The following is a 21,240-nucleotide window of genomic DNA, read 5'->3' as shown; positions in this document are numbered from 1 at the left end:
GAAGAGGGAAGCAGAGGGTAAGATGGTTAGAGAGCATCATTGACTTAACAGATATGAATTTGAACCAGCTCAGGGAGAAAGAGAAAGACAGAGGAGCCTGGCATGCTGCAGTTCATGGGGTCACAAAGAATTAGACAGGACTTGACAACTAAACAATACCACACTACTCACTCTAGAGATCCACCTCCAGGTTGGCGCAGGTATTTTCAGGCTTGTACCACCAGTGGGTGTCTCCTGCCCAATCATTTTCTCTACTGCTCCTTTTATTTATTTTTCCTTAAAAATATGCTTCACATAAAGAATCTGAAGAAGAGTGGATATATGTATATGTGTTCAGTTCAGTTCAGTTCAGTCGCTCAGTCGTGTCCGACTCTTTGTGACCCCACGGACCACAGCACACCAGGCCTCTCTGTCCATCACCAACTCTCGGAGTCTACCCAAACTCATGTCCATTGAGTCGGTGATGCCATCCAACCATCTCATCCTCTGTCGTTCCCTTCTCCTCCCACCTTCAGTCTTTGCCAGCATCAGGGTCTTTTCCAATGAGTCAGCTCTTTGCATAGGTGGCCAAAGCGTTGGTGTTTCAGCTTCAATATCAGTCCTTCCAATGAACACTCAGGATTGATTTCCTTTTGGATGGACTGGTTGGATCTCCTTGCAGTCCAAGGGACTCTCAAGAGTCTTCTCCAACACCACAGTTCAAAAGTGTCAATTCTTTGGCGCTCAGCTTTCTTTATAGTCCAACTCTCACACCCATACATGACCACTGGAAAAACCATGTATTATGTGTAACAGAGTTGTTTTACTATACACCTGAAACTGACACAACATTATAAATCAACTGTGCACCAACAAAACTTTTTAAAAAATCTATATTACAGACCAAATCCACCTCCGAATCTGCTTTCAGAAAGCTCACTAGACTTTATAACTTGGGTGGCAAGGAGCGATACTGGCCCAGATGGGAAGCTGATAGAACATCCAAGGAAAGAAAAGACTCCGATATCCATGCCCTTGTAACTTGAGCCCAGAGGAGGACATGCGTTGAGGTGTGGATGGAGGGCTACTGTGTGTATAAAAAAATCCCCATCCAGGTCATGGAGAGATTTGAGATCCCATTGGCTTAAAATGCAGAGAAGACATCTCCATAAAATAACAGTAAAATGTAAAAGCTCAACTCCACAGGAGGAATCAGAAAGCACCCTCTTTTGGCTGAGGCATCAAATCCCCAAGGCCAGACAAATGTATTTTTTGAAAGAACGTGCACTAAGAAGGGCTTCCCCGGTGGCTCAGTGGTAAAGAATCTGCCCGCAATGCAGGAGACACAGGAGGCAGGGGTTTGATCCCTGGATGGGGAAGATTCCCTGAAGGAGGAAATGGCAACCCACTCGTCTTACTGCAGGGAACATCTCATGGACAGAGGAGCCTCATAGGTTATATAGTCCATGAGTCCACAAAGAGTAAGACACAAGTGAGCACTTTAGGATCACTAAGAACATTGACACCTGATATTTCAAATCATACCGATCAATTCCAAAAGCCATGCTTGGGTAAGAAAAGCCCATCCGAATGGCACTTTGGATACAAAAAGTCTTGTAATTTGTCCATATAACCCCCTTGGTTAGTAGCAATTGTTTCATTTTCTTTTCATATTTCCACCAAATCAAGGTCAAATTAAGCTAAGTAAAAGAGGAGAAGGGAAAGGAGTAAATTGTTTCATGAAAATTTTTGAGCTGATTAAAAATTTACAGAGAAAGGAATCCATTCCAAGTGCCGTCATGCCATATCTCTCGCATAAAAGGAGCTTGGTTACTTAACTCTAAACCCTGCCTTTTGGGCTATCTGATTACCCTTTATCAGGGACCATTAGTGTCTGATAATAGCAACCAATCCCTTGTTCAGTCAGCCTTAATTTCCTTAAAGGAAAATCTCCTGCTTCGGCATGCAATATCTCCCCTTGTCCACCTAGCGGAATAATGCAAGAAGTAAGCATATATTTAAGATCAGACACCAAAAGGCAAAGTCACTTCCCATCTATCCACAAATGTATCTTTCCATGTTCCTATCACTAAGCAGTAGTATCTTCTTGCCCCAGGCTTTTCAACAGAGAAACAGCATGCAATGTTTATTAAGTTTATTACAAAAGATGTAGAATGCAAGTCAACAGAACTGTACAAATCTTTTAGCCCAGTCTCTTCCTTTTTTAGGTCAGGAAACAGAAGTGCATAGCCTCTTAGAGCAATAGTGAAAGTGAAAGTCACTCAGTTGTGTCCGACTCTTTGAGACCCCATGGACTAGATAGTCCACGGAATTCTCCAGGCCAGGATACTGACGTGGGTAGCCGTTCCCTTCTCCAGGAGATCTTCCCAACCCAGGGATCAAACCCAGGTCTCCCACACTGCAGGTGGATTCTTTACCAGCTGAGCCACCAGAGAAGTCCTAGAGCAATAGAGGTCAAGTATAAATTTCTGATTCCCAAACCAGGCTTATTTCTACTAAGACAAGTCAAGACCCACATCATATGTTTTCTACGATATGACATAGGCAGAAAACAAACTATTGGGACTTCCCTGACCCTCCAATAGTTAAGACTCTGCCTTCCAGTGCAGAGGGTTTGGGTTCAATCCCTGGTCAAGGGACTGGGGGGATCCCAAATACCTTGTGGCTGAAAAAGCAAAACATAAAGAAGAAGCAATATTGTGAGGCTCAATGAAGACTTTGAAGATGGTCTACGTAAAAAAAAAAAAAAAAATCTTAAAACAAAAGAAAAGAAACTATTCATCCTGATTCTTCCAGAAATGTCATCTCACCTTTGCAATTGTGTGTCTTACAGACTTTATAGACATTTTAAAGAGAATTCTGACTAACTGGGATCCATCACCAAAGAATATGGGCTGGAGGAGGAAAATCACCTTTGAAATAAATTGTCTGTGGCTATCAGCCTCTGGTTTAAAACATAGTCATTCCCTAGTTTCCCCAAAGGAGAAAAAAAGAATATGGAAGTAGTGGTGCTAATATCATGGGCAAAGCCAACAGCTGCCCCGCTGGAGCTCAGACCTCATTCCGCCTCTACACGCAGAAACCAAGTTCTATGAGACAGAAAATCACTCAGCCATCCCCATACTGTGTGAATGCTGTTTTTTAGGCAGTTATGTTCCCTTCAGAGGCTCACTGTATACTTTATTCTGAAAGAGGAAACTAAGCAGCTGACTTGGGGAGGCAGAAAAGGGGTGACCAGTGAGGATACTGGAGGGGCGGTGTCAACTGCACAGATTAGCCCAAAGCTTCAGTAGGAGGAGACGTGTGCATCACGCTTGTTCATACCTTCTGCTGGTTCAGTGTTAGGAAAGCAAATGGTAAAGAGAGGATCCCACTTAGCAAAGATCTGGGAGAAAGAACCAGAATGTGGAGTGCAAGTGGAGTGGGCAAAGCCAAAGTGTTGCTGGTGAGACTAGGAAGAATGTCAAGACACCAGCAGCACTGGCCATCTGAAATCACATGTCTGCTTCATGTCTGGTAAAGGCAGACTGGGTCACATAGAAAACTGAAACCGTGATGAAGAGAAGAGCTGGGTGTTCAAGATGAATGGGAAGAGATAAGGAGATAAAAATGAAGAGCCAGAAAATGGCAGATCCCCAGAGCTGACACTGCCAACTCAAATACCAAGAATTCTTGAGGAAGTATTTTAGCCAGAAAGGCTGAGAAAAAAAGTGTTGATTTAAAATAATTTACAAAAAAAAAAAAGAAAGAAAACCCTTAGATTTCAAAAAACACCTGAGCATGTGGGGAGAAAGAGTTCACTCATCAGGTTCCAACCTAAATTGATGACAGCAGCCTCCATCAACACACGTTCTGACAACTTTTAAATCATATAAATGGAGAAAAAGTGTGTATAAGCATTTAGGCTGGGTGGGGGGCATGGAGGGAGGGCAGGAGGAAAGAAAAAGAAATAATCTACAACAGAACAAAAATTAAAGCACCTTCAGGTATCCCTTCCATAACAAAGAAAATAAAACAAAAATGTAACAACAGTTTTGCCTAAATTTAAACTAGAAACAAAGATTGAGATATATACCACATAATCAAGAAATGACTCAAAAAAAAAAAAAAAAGACATTGTGTGACCTAAAAGGACTCATAATGAACAGTGAAATTCATTATAGATGATCCAAATAAAGATTATAAAAATGCTGGTCAAACTAAATATAAATGTTAAATACCTCTTAAAAATAAAGGATAGCAAAAATATATTTGCTGAATATCAATAATCTGAATCTGAAATCACAGATTAGATTTTATTTTAAATCTCAGAAATGGGAAAAAGAAGTAATCTTTTATTTAATACAAGCTTTTTAAAAATGATCTTATTCTTAATTTTAATTATTATAGAAATACATATTTTAAATTTTTTAAATTAAAAAGTCACAAGTAAAATGAAAACTAGAGTGTGTCAACTCAAAATAATAGGAGAATATACACGTGAAAAATAAGAACAGAAAAAGAACTCAAAAAATTTACAAAGAAGAAAAAACTTTTCAAAAAACCACAAATATCATGACAAAAATAAATAGAAACATGAAAAGATTATTAGGTTGGATTGTTTTAAAAATCAAATATATTCTGCTCTCAAGAGATATGATAAAATAAAGTGATCAGGAAAAGAAAAAGAGAGAGAAACAAAAAGAAAAAGAGAGATCAGAAGGTTTATTACATAAATTTTAAGGCAGAATTTACAGAAAAGGAAAGCATTGAAGAGCATTTATTTATGACAAAGTTGAATTCTAAGTAGAATATTAAACGGGACAAGGACTGGAATATTATATCAGTAAAGATGGAATCCAAAATGAATGTACAACAGTAATAAATATTTGTTGATGACCATAATATCATGAAGCAAAAATGATTAGAAATGAGTGATAATATTTAAGCAAAAGAGGAATCTACTGGGCTTCCCTAGTGGCTCATTGGTGAAGAATCTGCCTGCCAATGCAGGAGACAGAGGTTCAATCCCTGGTCCTGGGAGACCCCAGGAGACCCCACGTACCCAGAGCTGCTAAGCCTGTGGCCACAACCATTGAGCCTGTGCCCTAGAGCCCAGGAGAGGCAACTCCTGAGCCCACAAACCACAACTACTGAAGCCCGCACACCCTGGAGCCTGTGCTCCCCAACAAGAGAAGCCACCGCAAGGAAGAGGAGCCCCCACTCACCACAACTAGAAAGTCTGCACAGTGACAAAGACCCAGCACAGCCAAAAATAAACATGCAAATCAAGTTACAAAAAGAGGAAGCTGCTGCACAGAAATTAGGAAGCTCTCTCTTAAATAACCCTTGAATAAAAAATGAACACAAGCCAACAAGTAGACTTTTTCTAAATGAATAACATTTTTAACATACCAAAATTTTGAGGTAGGATCACATAGTTCTCATAGGAAAGTTCACATTTAAATTCTCAGAAAAATGTGTTGGCCTGTGGACAAATACTGGAAGGATTTGCAGAAATAAAAGCTGTTGTAATTTTAATAAATAAATAAATAAATTATCTTAGTATTAAAAAAAAGAATAAAATTAAAAGAACTATGCCCTTGAGGCAAAAGCCAAGGAAGTAGAAAAAAGTGTTTAGAATTAGTTTTGTTAAACAAATTGTGGAATTAATAGGTAAGTCCTGGAACTAATTTTTTGGAAAACATAAACACACACACACACATTTCTATCTACTCAAAAAAAAACAAAAACAAAAAAGAAAATTAGAAAATGAAAATATATCTATAGAAATTTAAAAAATACAGAAATGACCACAAAAGCAAAGGTCTAAAAATACAAAAGCATATTTTGCATAGATTTATGCTATCACTTGAATATCTTCAAGAAATGTCAGATTCTTTTAAGAAAATGTTCATAACAAAAACAAAAGAAAACACATCTCACTCAGATAAACCAAAACTATAGAAACATTTGAAGTTAACCACAATTTACCTCCAAGAGGTTACAGACCATAACAGGCTTTTAGATATGCTCTTTTAAATAAGGACTAGATTATTTTTATGATGCATTTCATAAATCATAAATGCATTTCTAAATCATTTCAGAGCATAGAAAATATAGAAAGTTTGCCAACACCACTAATACCACTGACCTAACCCTGAAAAAAAAATCAGAAAAGAGAAAAGAAACGAGCCAACACTGAAATTGTAACATTGATAAAACCCCCAGAATTCACCAAGAAATTGCCTGAAATAAACATTTGAGGAAATGACAGTTGAAAATGGTTCATTTTGTATGCCTTGATGGATCTTGAACTAAGGGTTCCAAAGAACCGTTTGTCACTCTAAGCTCTGAACTGAATTTTTTTATTGCAGTATAATTGCTTTAGAGTGTGTGTTAGTTTCTGCTGTACAATGACGTGAATTATTGACATGTATAATGAAGCCACTCTTAAAAATTCAGAAAAGTGGGGGTGCAGCCTAGGAGTATACTAGTGGATGGTTTGAAGAAAGGATGCAGCATTAGGAATTTGGGATTAACATACACACACTAATAAATAGAGAAATAAGAGAAATAGAGAAACATAATAGAGAAACAAGAAGGATCTGCCATACAACACAGGGAAGATTGGAGTTAACACCATGACCACATTTGCTTTGCACAAAGGGAAGAACAGATTGGCACTGATTCAGGAAACCTGAGCTATGAAGTCAGCAAATCCAAATTATTCAGTACAAATCCCCATTTTCAAAAGATGGACCAGGTCCATAAATATATCCACAAGCCCATCCACTCAATGCATAGTTGCCTACCTAAATATTTTAGATGTAGGAAGTGGGGCATCTACTGAGTTAAAAAGCAATTTTTACCCATCTTCTTATATCACAAAGCAATTATTGCTCACTCACCACTTAATTTGTTCTGACAACCTTCTGTCAGATAATACCAATGAAAACAAATGAAAACTAGAAAGAAGAGTTAAGTCTCCTATATGATATATGCTTATGCCAAAAAAGATTAGTTAAAAATCCATCTTCCTCTACCTGAATTCAGAGACTGTTTAAGGGAACTGTCAGTAAAATCATTACTAATGAAGTACCAGACTATGCGACACAATGGTTAGAAAGGAAATTTAAAAGATAAATGCAATTGCAGATGTCACAAATTTTTCATTAACAGATGAAGATGCTGGGAAAGTTCACATTTTTGGAACAGCCTATAATCATTACAAGTATTCAGCGCATCAAATCTTATTCAATCCTATCTTCTCATCCAACTCGCAGCCTTCTCCCTGTGCTCAAACTCCTCCTAAGTTTGGCATTTGACCTTCCCTATAAAAAAATTGGAAAGGGAACCATTATAATATTCTATCTCCAACAACCAAGCCCCAAACCTACTCTCTTGGCTAGCATTGTCTGTGGTATTAATAAACCATCCATCTTTGAATTACAAACCATCATCACTCACCCAACTCTTGAAGCATCCCAAAATCCCACCAAGGGGCCCATAAGAAGATAGCTTTCCATGTGACAAGGATGGGGTTTGATCTAAAGATGTACCCCCAACTGCACATCTGGACGTTAGGTTCTGGCGTGAGGAGCAGACAGCCATGAACTTTACAAAGTAAAGAAAGAAGCAAGAGTATGGACTGGTAATGAGGCAGTTTGCAAAGCAGGTTTCAAGTGATTGATCTCTGCCAAAAGACATTCCCACTCATGCCTTTGTCTAGTAACTCGATAGTTTTTCAATGAAGGGGAGCCTTTTTCTTCTTCCAAAGAACAATGAAGAGATATCTCAGAAGGAAGAAAGAACAGGAATTCAGTGTCCCCTAGAATATTTTAATCTCAGGTTCTTTTCACTGCCCAGGTCAACTGGAGAAACCAAATGAAATTCCACAGCTCCACCCTATACACTCCATTCTCCAGGAAGTCCAGGAAATGGCCAGCATTTCCCTTCCCCATTTTCTTGGTGCTGATAGAAGGAGCAATTGCATCTCATGCTTGGATGGACAAATTAGTGACTGGAAATTGGCTGGCTCAGTAACTACCTTTCCTAAAAATACCTTTAAAACAAAAACATAAATTCCACAAAGAAACTGATGGAAACATTCATGGTGAGGAACTGTGAATATATAAACCAGCTCAAAGGTGCTAATTTCCCTTTTTTAGGTGCATTCATTTAAGTTCAGTCACTCAGTCATGTCAACTCTTTGCGACCCCATGGACTGCAGCATACCAGGCCTCCCTGTCCATCACCAACTCCCGGAGCTTGCTCAAACTCATGTCCATCCAGTCAGTGATGCCATTCAACCATCTCATCCTCTGTCACCCCGTCTCCTCCTGCCCTCTATCTTTCCCAGCATCAGGGTCTTTTCCAATGAGTCAGTTCTTCACATCAGGTGGCCAAAATATTGGAGTTTCAGCTTTAGCATCAGTCCTTCCAATGAAGATTCAGGGTTGATTTCCTTTAGGATGGACTGGTTGGATCTCCTTGCAGCCCAAGGGACTCTCAAGAGTCTTCTCCAACACCACAGTTCAAAAGCATCAATTCATCGGCACTCAGCTCTCTTTATGGTCCAACAGTCACATCCATACATGTCTACTGGAAAAACCAGCTTTGACTAGACAGACCTTTGTGTCCTCAGATGGACCTTAGTTGCGTGCATGCATGCTAAGATGCTTCAGATGCTTCTGTGGGACGCTATAGACCATAGCCCCTAGGCTCCTCCGTCCATGGGATTCTGCAGGCAAGAATACAGGAGTGTGATGCCATACCCTCCTCCCTTTCTGACCCAGGGATCAAATCCGCACGTCCTGCTTTACCTCTAGCGCCACCTGGGAAGCCCTGTTTAGTTGCACCAAAAGCCAAAAACAGAATCACATTTGTGAGATTGTTTACAGAGACCATTGTGCCAACACTACAACTTGGATTTCACCTCTGAGTCCATATGAATAATCTTCCTGTTGCACTGTGCATATTTTTAATTAGAAGTCATGTAATTCTTGTCTCAGTGATGGGCAATTAGGACTATTTTTCTTTGGGCAAAACTCATAAAGCAAAAGAAGTCAGCTCCCTTATGCAGAGGGGAAGGAACCCGGCCAAATACTGAGACCTCAATCTGGACCAAGACTTAGATGGAAAGAGAGCCAAAGCTTTTGATTACGGACTCCTTTCTCTAGGAACCCAACCTGCGCCAGTGCCAGGGGATCCAAGAGCCCGTAGAGAAGGAGAATGCAAAATCCACACCCAGCCAGGGGCAGGGCAGGACCCCAGTCCCACTGGGAAGTTAGGGTGCCAGTTAGGAGCTGAGGAAGAAGACTCATCAAGGGACGGGTTACCCAAGCTTTGGGAGAGATCAGAAGGTAAGATGAGGCTTCAGGTTGCAAAAGGTAAACCAGAGACCTGGGTCTCACCAGGTACCATTCACCAGTAGAAACGGGCTGTTCAGGGCACAGGTTAGAACAAATTTAAGGACTGGGCAGGACCAAGGCTACAGCAGACGGTTTCAGCACACACAGCTGGTCTAAGCTGGGATGGACACAAGCATGGTGCATCAGAAACACAGGAGCAGCCTGGGAAAGTACTTGTGGGGTCCATTTCACAGTCAATGCGGAAACTTTGTAGCCCCCATGCCTGGAAGCAGCGCTTCAATTACCAGAGCTGCCAGTGAGCTGAGTCATACGTCAAGTGATGCTTTTGCCATGGAATAGCAATCACCTTTGAAGCGCATGCTTCTTTCATACGCCAAACACGCACTGAATACAAGTGGGCGAGATGCTGAGTCTGAAGGAAAGTGGATGGTCATTGTGAAGACATCCATCTTCACAGCGTGTAGAGGAACCACAGAAAGTCTAAGCCCCGACAGTTATCCCCAGCTTTATACTTAACATGGCTTGAGCATCAATGTTTACACCGACAACAGCTTTCCATTGACGACAGCTTTCCCAAGGTTTTCTTTAGTTTGTTTGGAGGTGGGGGGTTGTTGTTGTTTTGTTTATTTGTTCATTTTACCAAGTCTTATCTTCATGGCTTTTTTTTTTTTAAGATGCCTTTCTGCTCAATTCACTTTACATGTAGTTGTGGTTTTTTTTTTTTTTTCCCCAACAAGTGGATTTTAGGGACTTCCCTTACGGTCCAGTGGCTAAGAGTCTGCTGTCCAACACACTGGATGTGAGTTTGATCCCTGGTTGGGGAACTAAGATCCCACTCACCACGGGGCAACTACGCCAGCATACCACACTAGAGAGAAGCTCCCTGAACTGTGACAAAGACCCAGCACAGCCAAAATAAAAAATAAAACAAAGTAATAAGTGGATTTTATAATGTATTTAATACAAATCATGCTAAGGGCAATCTATAACGGCACTTTGGGAACTACAGAATCAATAAGAATTTTGTTACTCAACACTTGGTGCTGTTTTCATAGAGTCATGCAAACAAATGCAGCTGTGAAAGACACATCATGCTTTCTCATTGTTCCTAGGAATAGTATGAGGCACTATGCCATTAAGTTCCTTTTCATAGGAAAAAGCTTCCCATCATTACCACCTACTCATCTTTTTACCCAAGACTCACAGTAAGTATCTGAGGATGGAGTATGAACTCCAGGTGGAGAAAGAAATGGCAACCCACTCCAGTATTCTTGCCTAAAGAATCCTGTGGACAGGGGAGCCTGGTGGGTTGCTGTCCATGGGGTCGCACAGAGTTGGACATGACTGAAGTGACTTAGCATGCATTGGAGAAGGAAATGGCAACCCACTCCAGTATTCTCGCCTGGAGAATCCCAGGGACAGAGGAGCCTGGTAGGCTGCCGTTTATGGGATCACACAGAGTTGGACACGACTGAAGCGCCTTAGCAGCAGCAGCAGCATGAACTCGAGGAGCGACTCACATTTCCCATTCAACACCAATGCATTAGATTCCCGGGCGTTTCCATTATAATGTATCTTAACTATGAATCCACCAAAGACTAGGAACAGATTCCTTCTGCTTAAAATACTTTTGCCACTATAAATGGAAATAACATTTAAAATAAATACAACGAAAATAATAATAAAAAAAAAACCCACAAAATTTCAGATTAACTCCACGTTAATATGGCAGGGGGAAAGTGACCTCTGAGGAAGCTGTGGCCTGAGTCTGACCTGTGGGCTGCTTTGTTAGGTGTCACGAGCTGTGTGGTTCTCCCAACACTTGTCTCTACTCAAACTACGATAAGCCTTTGTTTGTACGGCACCAGGTGACAACCTTGGTCCTTCACGAGGAATCTCGTTGTATATATCCTAGGTCCAACCCTGCTCTTCCACTGGCATCTGATAATTAATATTAAAGTCTCTACTGTCCTGCTATGTCAGGATCTTTGTGCCACAAACATGACCAGGCTGCTTATCACCTTCCAATTATTTCATCAGTTTCACCTGGAACATTTCCCAGCCACCTCTAACTTCAGCCACTACTCTGTTCAAAGGCAGGGTGCTAAAACACCTCCCAAAATCAGACTTGGAATTATTGCCCCAGATCACAATAAGTTTCCAGAATTCATATGGACTTTAAGTTCTAAAATCAGCACAGAAGGCAAAAATTAAAGTCTAAAGTACCCTTGAATTGTCTTGAGTTTTGAATCAAGCATGAGATCCATGGCTATATCTGCTCAACCCTGTGTAGTCATTCTCGGGCTCACTGAGTTTGAGAACCATGGAAACGGACTAGAGAGAAAAATAAACGGAAGTCTTTCCAGGGAAGGCTGAGTATCCAAACCATCCCACGTGTCAGACAGCTACAGTCCCCAGAGGAGGAATGGGAGACCAGAGGGAAATTCCGGAGTGTTCTTGCTCACTGGGAAAATTCACCCCATTCTTCTCTAGTACTGAGCTTCCCAACCTAATGTGTCCATAGAGGCAGCCCTGTTGTGATGTCTAAACAAGATGATTTTGGAGTCTCATCCCAGGACAGGCATGTAAAGTAAGTTGTTAAGTTACATGAGCATGTGCACAATTCTGTTCTTTTCACCTTGCATAGTGAGTTGATTGCCTTGTCTTATTTACTGCCATTTTTGGCTTATGTCAAAACACAGTCCCCTGAAATCTTCTTTATGCAAAATATTAATTCTGTTGAAATGGACAATTCTACGTATTTGCTGAAAAACAAAATGAGTCTTCTTAAAAATCAAGGATTTTATACTGTGCCCAAAGACTAGGACTGCCATAGGGCTGAGATCCAGAAAAAAATACATATATATGGTGTATATAAAGGTACCCTGTGCAAGAGAGAGAGAAAAAAGAATACTTGGTTATTAAGATAGAAAGGCTGAAATATGATAACAGATCTGTTGCACTTAATCAAACCAGACCAACAATCAGCATATTTGGTCTCCATAATTTTCCAGGAAACCTTTTAAGATCATGTATTTTGGTCCTCTTAAAGAAATATAGCCTCTATAAATATGGCTTCCTCCCAGAAAGATAAAGAACATTAGAGCATACTAACACATATACATGGAATTTAGAAAGATGGTAACGACAACCCTATATGCAAAACAGAAAAAGAGACACAGAAGTACAGAACAGACTTTTGAATTCTGTGGGAGAAGGTGAGGGTGGGATGTTGTGAAAGAACAGCATGTATATTATCTATGGTGAAACAGATCACCAGCCCAGGTGGGATGCATGAGACAAGTGCTCGGGCCTGGTGCACTGGGAAGACCCAGAGGAATCGGGTGGAGAGGGAGGTGGGAGGGGGGATCGGGATGGGGAATACGTGTAAATCCATGGCTGATTCATGTCAATGTATGACAAAACCCACTGAAAAAATTTAAAAAAAAATAAATAAATAAATAAATATGGCTTCCTCAGTGGCTCAGAGAGTAAAGAATCTGCCTGCAGTGCAGGAGACCTGGACTCGATTCCTGGGTTGGGAAGGTCCCCTGGAGAAGGAAATGGAAACCCACTGCTGTAATCTTGCCTGGAAAATCCCATGGACAGAGAAGCCTGGCGGGCTACAGACCATGGGGTCGCAAAGAGTCAGACATGACTGAGTGACTAACATACACACATATTCAGTCATAAGAACCAAAATGAGTGATTTGATAGAATATATTGCCCTGGTAATACCTACTCAGTTCTGGCCTCCTGTCCTCAAGAGGATTTTTTTTCTAATTTTAATTGGCTTTGCTCCTTCTATAGTCACCTGGCTCTGATCACCCCACTCCCATCCAAGCCTGATCTTCCCCCAGCCACTATGCCACCACCCACTCTAGTTGTCCCACTAAAAAACCTGGAAGTCTCTCCCTTAACTGCACATCCGAGCAATCACCCAGCCCTGCTATTCCCCCCCGGGAAGAGCCCGGCAGACGTCTCCTCACCTGCATTGCCAGCATCTTGGTCCAGGCCATCTACATCACCCACCTGAACTATTGAAATGTCCTCCTAATTGTGTCCACTCTCATTTCCTACCAACCTGCTCTCCACACAGCAGCAGAATGAGCTGAAAATGAAATCGTGTCCCCTTCTTGACCTTTGAATTTACTGTCCTTTTCCCCCAGAATCATGATGGAATCCGTCCCCTACTGCCAGCCACATTCCCCAAGATCTGGCCCCAGCCACCCTCTCCAGCCTCCGCAGGGGCACTTTCCCCCACTCACCACATCAGGCCTCTCTCTGACTTCCTAAGGCCCTGCTCTGTGCCTTTGCAGGGGCTTCACACCTTTTCAGTCCTTGGCCTGGGGGTGCTTTTCCCTCCCTGGAAGCCAGGACCCTCCCTATGCCTCCAGACTGCTCCCCTTCCTAACCCCTCTCACAGTGTGGTCAGTAGGAAAAAGCCTCTCCAAAGATGTCCACGCCCTAACCTTTGTAACCTGTGAATATATTGTCTTGCAGGGCCAAAGGGACTATGCAGATGTGATTAAGAATCTTGAGATGGGAAGAGATTGCCCTGGCTTATCCAGATGAGCAAGACACAATCACATGAGTCCTAAACAGCAGAGAAACTTTCTCACCTGGAATCAGACATGAAGACACAGATGGGTCAGAGAGACATGATGGGTTGGCTTTGAAGATGGAGGGAAGAGCCATGAGTCAAGGATGGACGGCGGCTAGAAAATGGCAAAGGCAAGGGTGTGGAATTCCCCTGGAGACTCCAGGAGGAATGCCGTCATGCCCACAGCTTGGCTTTAGCCTGGCAAGACCCATGTTGGATTTCTGGCCTCCACAACTGGGAGATGAACAATTTGCGTTGTTTGAAGTCACTAAATTTGCTAAAGTGGCTGTAGGAAGCTAGCACACACAGCAGTTGTGGTACTTGTCATCCCTGTAAGATTAGTAATTACACCATGTGGTGGTTAAAAAACACAGGCTCTGGAGTCAGACAGGCAGAGTCAAGCTCACGCTGTTCATCTCACCAGCCAGGTGGCTTTAACCAATTAACCTAGCCAACACTGTTGTTGTTCAGCAGCTAAATCATGTCCAACTCTTTGTGACCCCAAGGACTGCAGCTCACTAGGCTTCCCTGTCCTTCACTATCTTCTGAAGTTTGCACAAATTCATGTCCATTAAGTCGGTGACGCTATCCATCTTGTCCTCTGCTGCCCCCTTCTCCTCCTGCCCTCAATCTGTCCCAGCATCAGGGTCTTTTCCAAATGAATCGGCTCTTCCCTTCAAGTGGCCAAAGTACTGGAGCTTCGGCTTCAGCATCAGTCCTTCCAATGAATATTCAGGGTTGACTTCCTTTAGGATTGACTGGTTTGATCTCTTAACAAATATGCTAAGCTTCAACTCCCTGATCTGTAAAAAGAGAATAATTATGCTCATCTCCAAAGTGGTCATGAAGACTCAGTAATATAATATGAAGAAGTATTTAGCATAGTGACTAGCACAGACCAAACCTTCAGTAACTGGAGGCTGCAATGAGTATTACAATTCATTGTCTGATTATTTCTTTTTGCCTCCAAGGGTCTAAACTCTGTGAAGACAAGCACTATGATTTGATTGCTCATTGCTGTATTTCCAGAGACAAACACAGAGGGGGGATGGAGTAAGTGTTGAACACAAAAATGAATGGATGAATGAATGAATGAATGGATGAATGGTTGGATGAATGTGTTTATATGAAAACACTTTAGGTTTAAAAAGTGAGTTTGGGCTTCCCTGGTGGTGCGGTGAATAAGAATCACCTGCCAATGCAGGGGACGTGGGTTCGATCCCTGGTCCAGGAAGATTCCACACACCATGGAGCAACTAAGCCAGTGTGCCATGACTACTGAGCCCACGTGCTGCAACCACTGAAGCCCACACACCCAAGAGCCCTGTGCCCCACAAGAGAAGCCACTGCATCGAGAAGCCCGTACACTACAACCAAAAGGAGCTCTCCCTCCCCACAACTAGAGAAAGCCCACACAAAGCAAAGACCCAGGGCACCCCCCCCTCCAAAATAATAATAAATAAATAAAAGCTTTTTCAGCATGAGTTTTGCCCTATCAGTGGCTGACACAGACATGGGGACCAAACCCAGATCTAGCCTGAGAACCTCTGCTCTCAGACAGGGACAGAAGACCATCTTCCATCCTTGCCCAGGATGCCAAACTCTATTATAAAACATCCACTTGAGAAAAGTATCAAACGTTTATTTCTATTACAGATCGCACCCAAACATTTCCCAAATGACTTCTGATATCAGTCCTGTGCTTTTTTTTTTTTTTTTTTTTTTTTACATTTTTAAATGTTTCCAAAGTCTTCTGAAATTTGTCGTGATTGACACAGGTTTGTGAGTTCAGTAATATTACCACTCATGTCACATTTTCGCCTGATTTCCAATCTTTTGTGGTCTCCTTGATTAGTAAGGCACTCGATTTTATCTTTTAAAGAAGGCCTTTGAATATAGCAAAAATGTTGAAATGATTCATCCATCATAAGAAAAGACTTCAAAGAGTTCCAAGTTAAACTTCAGAATTCTGAGGAGCACAGGAGACAGTCAACTTCTTATATTTCAACTTCAGGACAATGAGCCTAGCAGAGAATTTTGCTAAAAATGCCTAATGAGCATGTTAGTCACATCTAAAACTCATCTGTCGTCCACATGTTCACATTATACAGATACAGTGTGTGCATTTCATCAGACATCCATTTATTATGTAGCAAGATACAGTTTAGGCTATTCATTTCCACTCATCCATTGCCTGAACATCAGAGGCCACTGTAAGAGAAAAACAAAGTAAATTCCTTAGGGTGGGAGCCGTGCCTGACCAAAACCGGAGAAAGGCATGGCACCTGATTCAAGCTTGGTCTACACAGGCTTTAGTTGGAAACATAAAGTTGATTTCCATCAAATGATTATTTTTAAATTGACAATCCAGAAATGCCTCTCTTTCATACGTCTATGAATTCTACCTTATATTTTCAAAGCAAGCATTTGGACTCAGTTTTTAAAAGGACAAAAGATAGTCAGTGTGCATTTAGTGTTGGAAAAGATTTTAGGAATGAGACTGAAGGCTGAAAAATGAACACACAATAAAAAAAGAACTCTCATTTTAGTAGATCTTAAAAGTTCTCATCACAAAAAGAAAACATTCTATAACTATGTATGGTGATGGATATTAACTAGACATCACGGGAATCATTTCAAAATGCATATGAATATTGAACTCATTGTGTTGCACACCTGAAATTAATATAGTGTATGACAATTATGTCTCAATTAAAAAAAAAAAGAGAGAAGAGAAAGATCTCTTTTTACAACATACATTTAAAGTATGTAGTTTTCCATTTCTTGCATGAAGTTAATGAGGGACTGCTAAATGGAAGGACTGTGAAATACAAAATGTGATGAAACACACTCCTGGGGTGTCCACAAGCCTGAAGAAAACAGGTACCCAAGGGCCCATCATGCTGGGCAGATTGCATTAAACAGCAAACCGGACATGCATAGAGACTCCAAAGAAGAAGCAATCAGGGATCCTTCAAACGATATTGCCATTTAAATCAGATTTTAAGAGGTAAGTAGGATTTCAACATCCAGAGAAGAAAATCCCAACAAGAACAATATGACCACAGGCAAAAAGCATGAGAAGGATGGTGTAAGGCCCAGCAGGTCGCTGGGAGGTGGGGTGGGTGGATGCTGGAAGTTAGGGGGATTGACAGTACCTTCCATGAAAATGGTAAATGAGGGCCAGGTGGTAAAAAGCTTCAAATGTCATGCTAGAGAGTTAGGTCATTTCTCTGCATAAAATGGGTACAGAGCAGGTTTTGACCAAAGAAGTATGTTAGGTGGGGGCTTCCCTAATGGTCCAAAGGTTAAGAATTCACCTTCCAATGCAGGGGGTGCAGGTTCGATCCCTGGACAGGGAACTAAGATTTCACATGTCTTGGGGCAACTAAGCCTGCGTGTGGCAACTACTGAGCCTGACCTCTCTAGAATCCATGCTCTGCAACAGGAAGCCCTTATGCCGTGACTAGAGAGAGCCTGTGCTCCAAAATGAAGACCCAGTGCAGCCAAAAAATTTTAAATAGAAAAAGAAGAATGTTAGGTGAATCCACTAGGAAGCCAAAGGACAAAAGTTGGAAAGAATGGGGGTGGAAAGAGTTACTAGGAGATGGGAGATAGGGGTACCAGCTGATGTGAAAATCAGGTGGGCCTCAACCTGAAAAAGCAATGGGGGCTACAGGAAAGAGTGGGTAAAATCCAGTACTATGTCAATATCTGGTAATAGACCATCCAGGGAGCAAAAGATGATTCAAAACTTTCACCCTGGGAGAGGTGGAGAGACAGGACTGGTGTTAAGGAGAAAAAAACTCAAGAGAAAATAAACATTTTTGCAAACAATTGATGTTCCCTTTACCAAAAAAAGTGATGCCTGATTTGAGTCTTAGAGTCTTAAGTTTCACTGGTTAAAAAGAGAAAGGAAAGAAGAGACACACTCTAGCCAGAAGGAAAAATATGAGTAAAGCCACAGAAGCGAGAACTCCGAGGACGTCAAAAGAGAAAGGAAGAAAGGACGGAGACATAAAATAGGACCAAGTAGCAGGAATGGCGCGGAGAGGGGTGAATGTGAGAAATATTTAGGAGCAAAATCAATAACATCTGATGATGTGGGGGATAAAGGAGACGGGGGAGTCAGGAAAGTATCTCAGGTTTCAAGCTTAAGTGACCCCTGGGATTTCACTCCCACATTTGAAATGGAGAATAGACGCGTAGGAGGTGACAAACTGGGGAAAGATGATTGATGCCACTTGGCCGGTGCTGCGTCCAAGAGGCCTGGGAGACGGGGGCACAGTTTCCACCCGGAGATGAAGATGCAGAGCTGAGCCTTGAGAAGTGAAGTGCCGGTGTGATAATAAAGATGTAAGGGACATTCGGATGTGGGCAGTAAATAAAACCACGCATTCGGGGGTGTCACTTTGAGAGAGCAAAGAGGCAAGCACATATTACCTATCTCTCTCTGCAGACGGGAGACCTCAAAACTGAGCACCACTTAGATTAGAAGAAATCGTCTTAAAGTAGTGTGGTAAAGAGACATGACTTTTGTAAGACCAAGGAAACCTAACAACTGTGGCAAAGGACAACTCACAGTTCATTCATTAGCATGCTGTTTATTATTCCACTGACCATTTTCATCACCTGGATAAGCAAAAAAAAAAAAAAAAAGATGCCTTTCATTAATCCCTGCCAATAAGTGGAAATATCTTTTACCATCTTACTAAAATATCTTATTAATATCTTTAATATCTTATTAAAATATCTTTTAATATCTAGGGCCACGCTTCCTGCTTTCTGTACCCAATGTTTCATTGCAATCAGCGCTCACACTTCAAACGTTCCAATACGGTATAGCAATCTGAGAGGCAATGCCATTTACGGAACGTATCCGTGGAATGCTCTGCCTGAAGACGAGAGGGTTCTTCATCCCATTCATAGAAAATTTAAGAATTTGGGTCTCCTTGATGAACAAAAACCTGATTTGGGGAAACTAAAAGCATCTTATTTAACAGAGCTGGCGAATCAGCAGCAGGCTAACTGACATGCAGAGCGGAGGGGACCCACCCACAGAACTCTCTTTTCGAGACTTACATAAAAAGGTAGCAAGTGAATGACATCACCCTAAAAGGAGGCTCTCCGCTGAGCTGACACCACACTTAACAGAAGCCTGAGACATGGAGCAACTCAATCAGCTCGAATCCGCACGGCGGCAGAACCTGATCAGATAGGAATTCTTCCTCCTGGAGCTCAATCAAAGAATAAACGTCTAGAACCTCTGGGTCTTCAATTATTAAATGGACCAACTTATGTAACCAAAGTCAAATAACCTCACAGGTTTGCTGACCCCACTTGGAGACAGAAACACCCAATAGTACAACCAGTGAAACTGATCGGGGTTCCAAGGCCAGGAGAGCGAGAGAGAGAGAAGGGGTGAGGGTCTCGGGCCGCCTTCCACCCTAATCACAGGATACAGCGGCTCACTCACAGGCTTCCCGCCGCGAGGTTTCTATCTCCCCGGTCCCCTCTGCCCGCCTGCCAAGCTCCCTGGGGAGGCTGTGTCCTTCTTTCCTTTCTTGTGTCAGATTTCGGGCTGACACGTGGTAATTGATTCCGTCGCTGGTTAGACGGGTGTTAAGTGGGAGGGATGGAGTTTCAGTGAAAACAAATAGCACTTCATGGGTCTGACCTTTCCTCTTTGGAGCTTTTGTTGTGGTCGGCTCTGGGATGTGCAAGCTTAAAAACTCCGTGAGCCCGTCGTGTCTGTGTCTGCAGCTCCCCGGATTCACCTTCATCAGCTCCCAAAGTGCCAATGACAGCTAGATGGTTTCAGTGTCGCCCCTGGCTCGATGACAGTCCCGCAGCAGGTGGAGGCTCTGAGAGCTGGTGTCTGAGGCAGCGATGGCTGAGCATGCCCGGAGCCTTCCAGGACAGCAGCCCTTCGTGGGGAAGACTTCCATTCGGGAGATAAGAAATAGAAAGGTTTTAATGACAGTATAGCTGGTCCAAGCGCTGTTCCCAATCATCTGTGGTGCAGTTTTGATGTTCTGCTCCATCTGCCAGAAGGAGGCATCAACACTGAGCTTTCAGTTCAGTTCAGTCGCTCCGTCGTGTCCGACTCTTTGCGACCCCATGGACTGCATCACGCCAGGCCTCCCTGTCCATCACCAACTCCCGGAGTTTACTCAAACTCATGTCCATCGAGTCAGTGATGCCATCCAACCATCTCATTCTCTGTCGTCCCCTTCTCCTCCTGCCCTCAATCTTTCCCAGCATCAGGGTCTTTCCTAATGAGTCAGCTCTTCGCATCAGGTGGCCAAAATATTGGAGTTTCAGCCTCAGCATCAGTCCTTCTGATGAACACCCAGGACTGATCTCCTTTAGGATGGACTGGTTGGATCTCCTTGCAGTCCAAGGGACTCTCAAGAGTCTTCTCCAGCACCACAGTTCAAAAGCATGAATTTTTCAGCACTCAGCTTTCTTCACAGTCCAACTCTCACATCCATACATGACCACTGGAAAAACCATAGCCTTGACTAGATGGACATTTGTTGACAAAGTAATGCCTCTGCTTTTTAGTCCCATGTGAACTTCAAAGTGAGCCCAATAAAATGCATATTTGGAGGTATTTGTCTCGGGGGCCCTCTGCATTTTTCAGATCCCCTTAGGGACTGAAGGGTGGAGTTCTGCAGAACTGGAAGGGCTGTCCATCCTCTGCAGATACTGACCTTGGCTGGAGAGAGCCACTTTGCACAAGATCACACCCTTTCCTGGGAAAGCTGGAACCCAACAACCGAATGACAGGTCCGCAGCATGACAGCCTGACCACCTGCTCCAACTCAGCATGTGTCTGACGGCCACGCCAGCTTCCACGGGACTGCAGCCACCTGGTCCCACTTCTCCTCTGCCCCCTCCTGCTTCTTCCCTTGCTGAATCACAGGCGTGTCCCTAACAAGCAAGCATGCCTAGGGCCCCTCCCAGTCTGCTCCCAGAACCCACCGTTGCGGGAGAACACAACTCAGCTCGTAACAACACCCCGACAAGAATTTCAAGAGGCAGTTTGAGCGTGTTGCTGGGGTGGCTCTTGGAAGCTTGGAGCAAGCGACATTCACACTAAATGAGGTAGAAAGGCCAGAAGGGCATGATGAGCAACAACAAAAGAATCGAAAGGCTCAGGGAAGAAAGCAACTAGAGCGACACACCATACAAGGCCAGAAAACCCAGCAAGTGCTGTTCATGGGAAGGCCCAGAGCGTTCTGCATTTACTAAAGCAACAAGGAGCGCACTGGTAAGGAT

General features: G+C 42.6%; 1 long non-coding RNA gene across 6 annotated transcripts in view; it reads right to left on the bottom strand.

The window, feature by feature from the left end:
- Positions 1-21,240, bottom strand: part of LOC133073622 (uncharacterized) — a 203,495-nt gene that overhangs the window by 116,640 nt on the left and 65,615 nt on the right. For 3 of the 6 annotated variants that reach the window (XR_009697020.1, XR_009697018.1, XR_009697019.1), the window contains one exon: positions 15,583-16,167. The exons of 2 other annotated variants lie outside the window; for them this stretch is intronic. This is a non-coding gene — a long non-coding RNA (uncharacterized LOC133073622). Of the gene's footprint in view, positions 1-15,582; positions 16,168-19,633; positions 19,898-21,240 lie in introns of those variants that run through there. One more of the 6 variants, XR_009697023.1, reaches the window with a different exon arrangement.

Source organism: Dama dama, chromosome 19 (assembly GCF_033118175.1).
Source record: "Dama dama isolate Ldn47 chromosome 19, ASM3311817v1, whole genome shotgun sequence".
NCBI classification, from domain to species: domain Eukaryota; kingdom Metazoa; phylum Chordata; class Mammalia; order Artiodactyla; family Cervidae; genus Dama; species Dama dama.
Note: the sequence above shows the minus strand (reverse complement) of the source record. Positions and strands in the feature narration are given on the sequence as shown.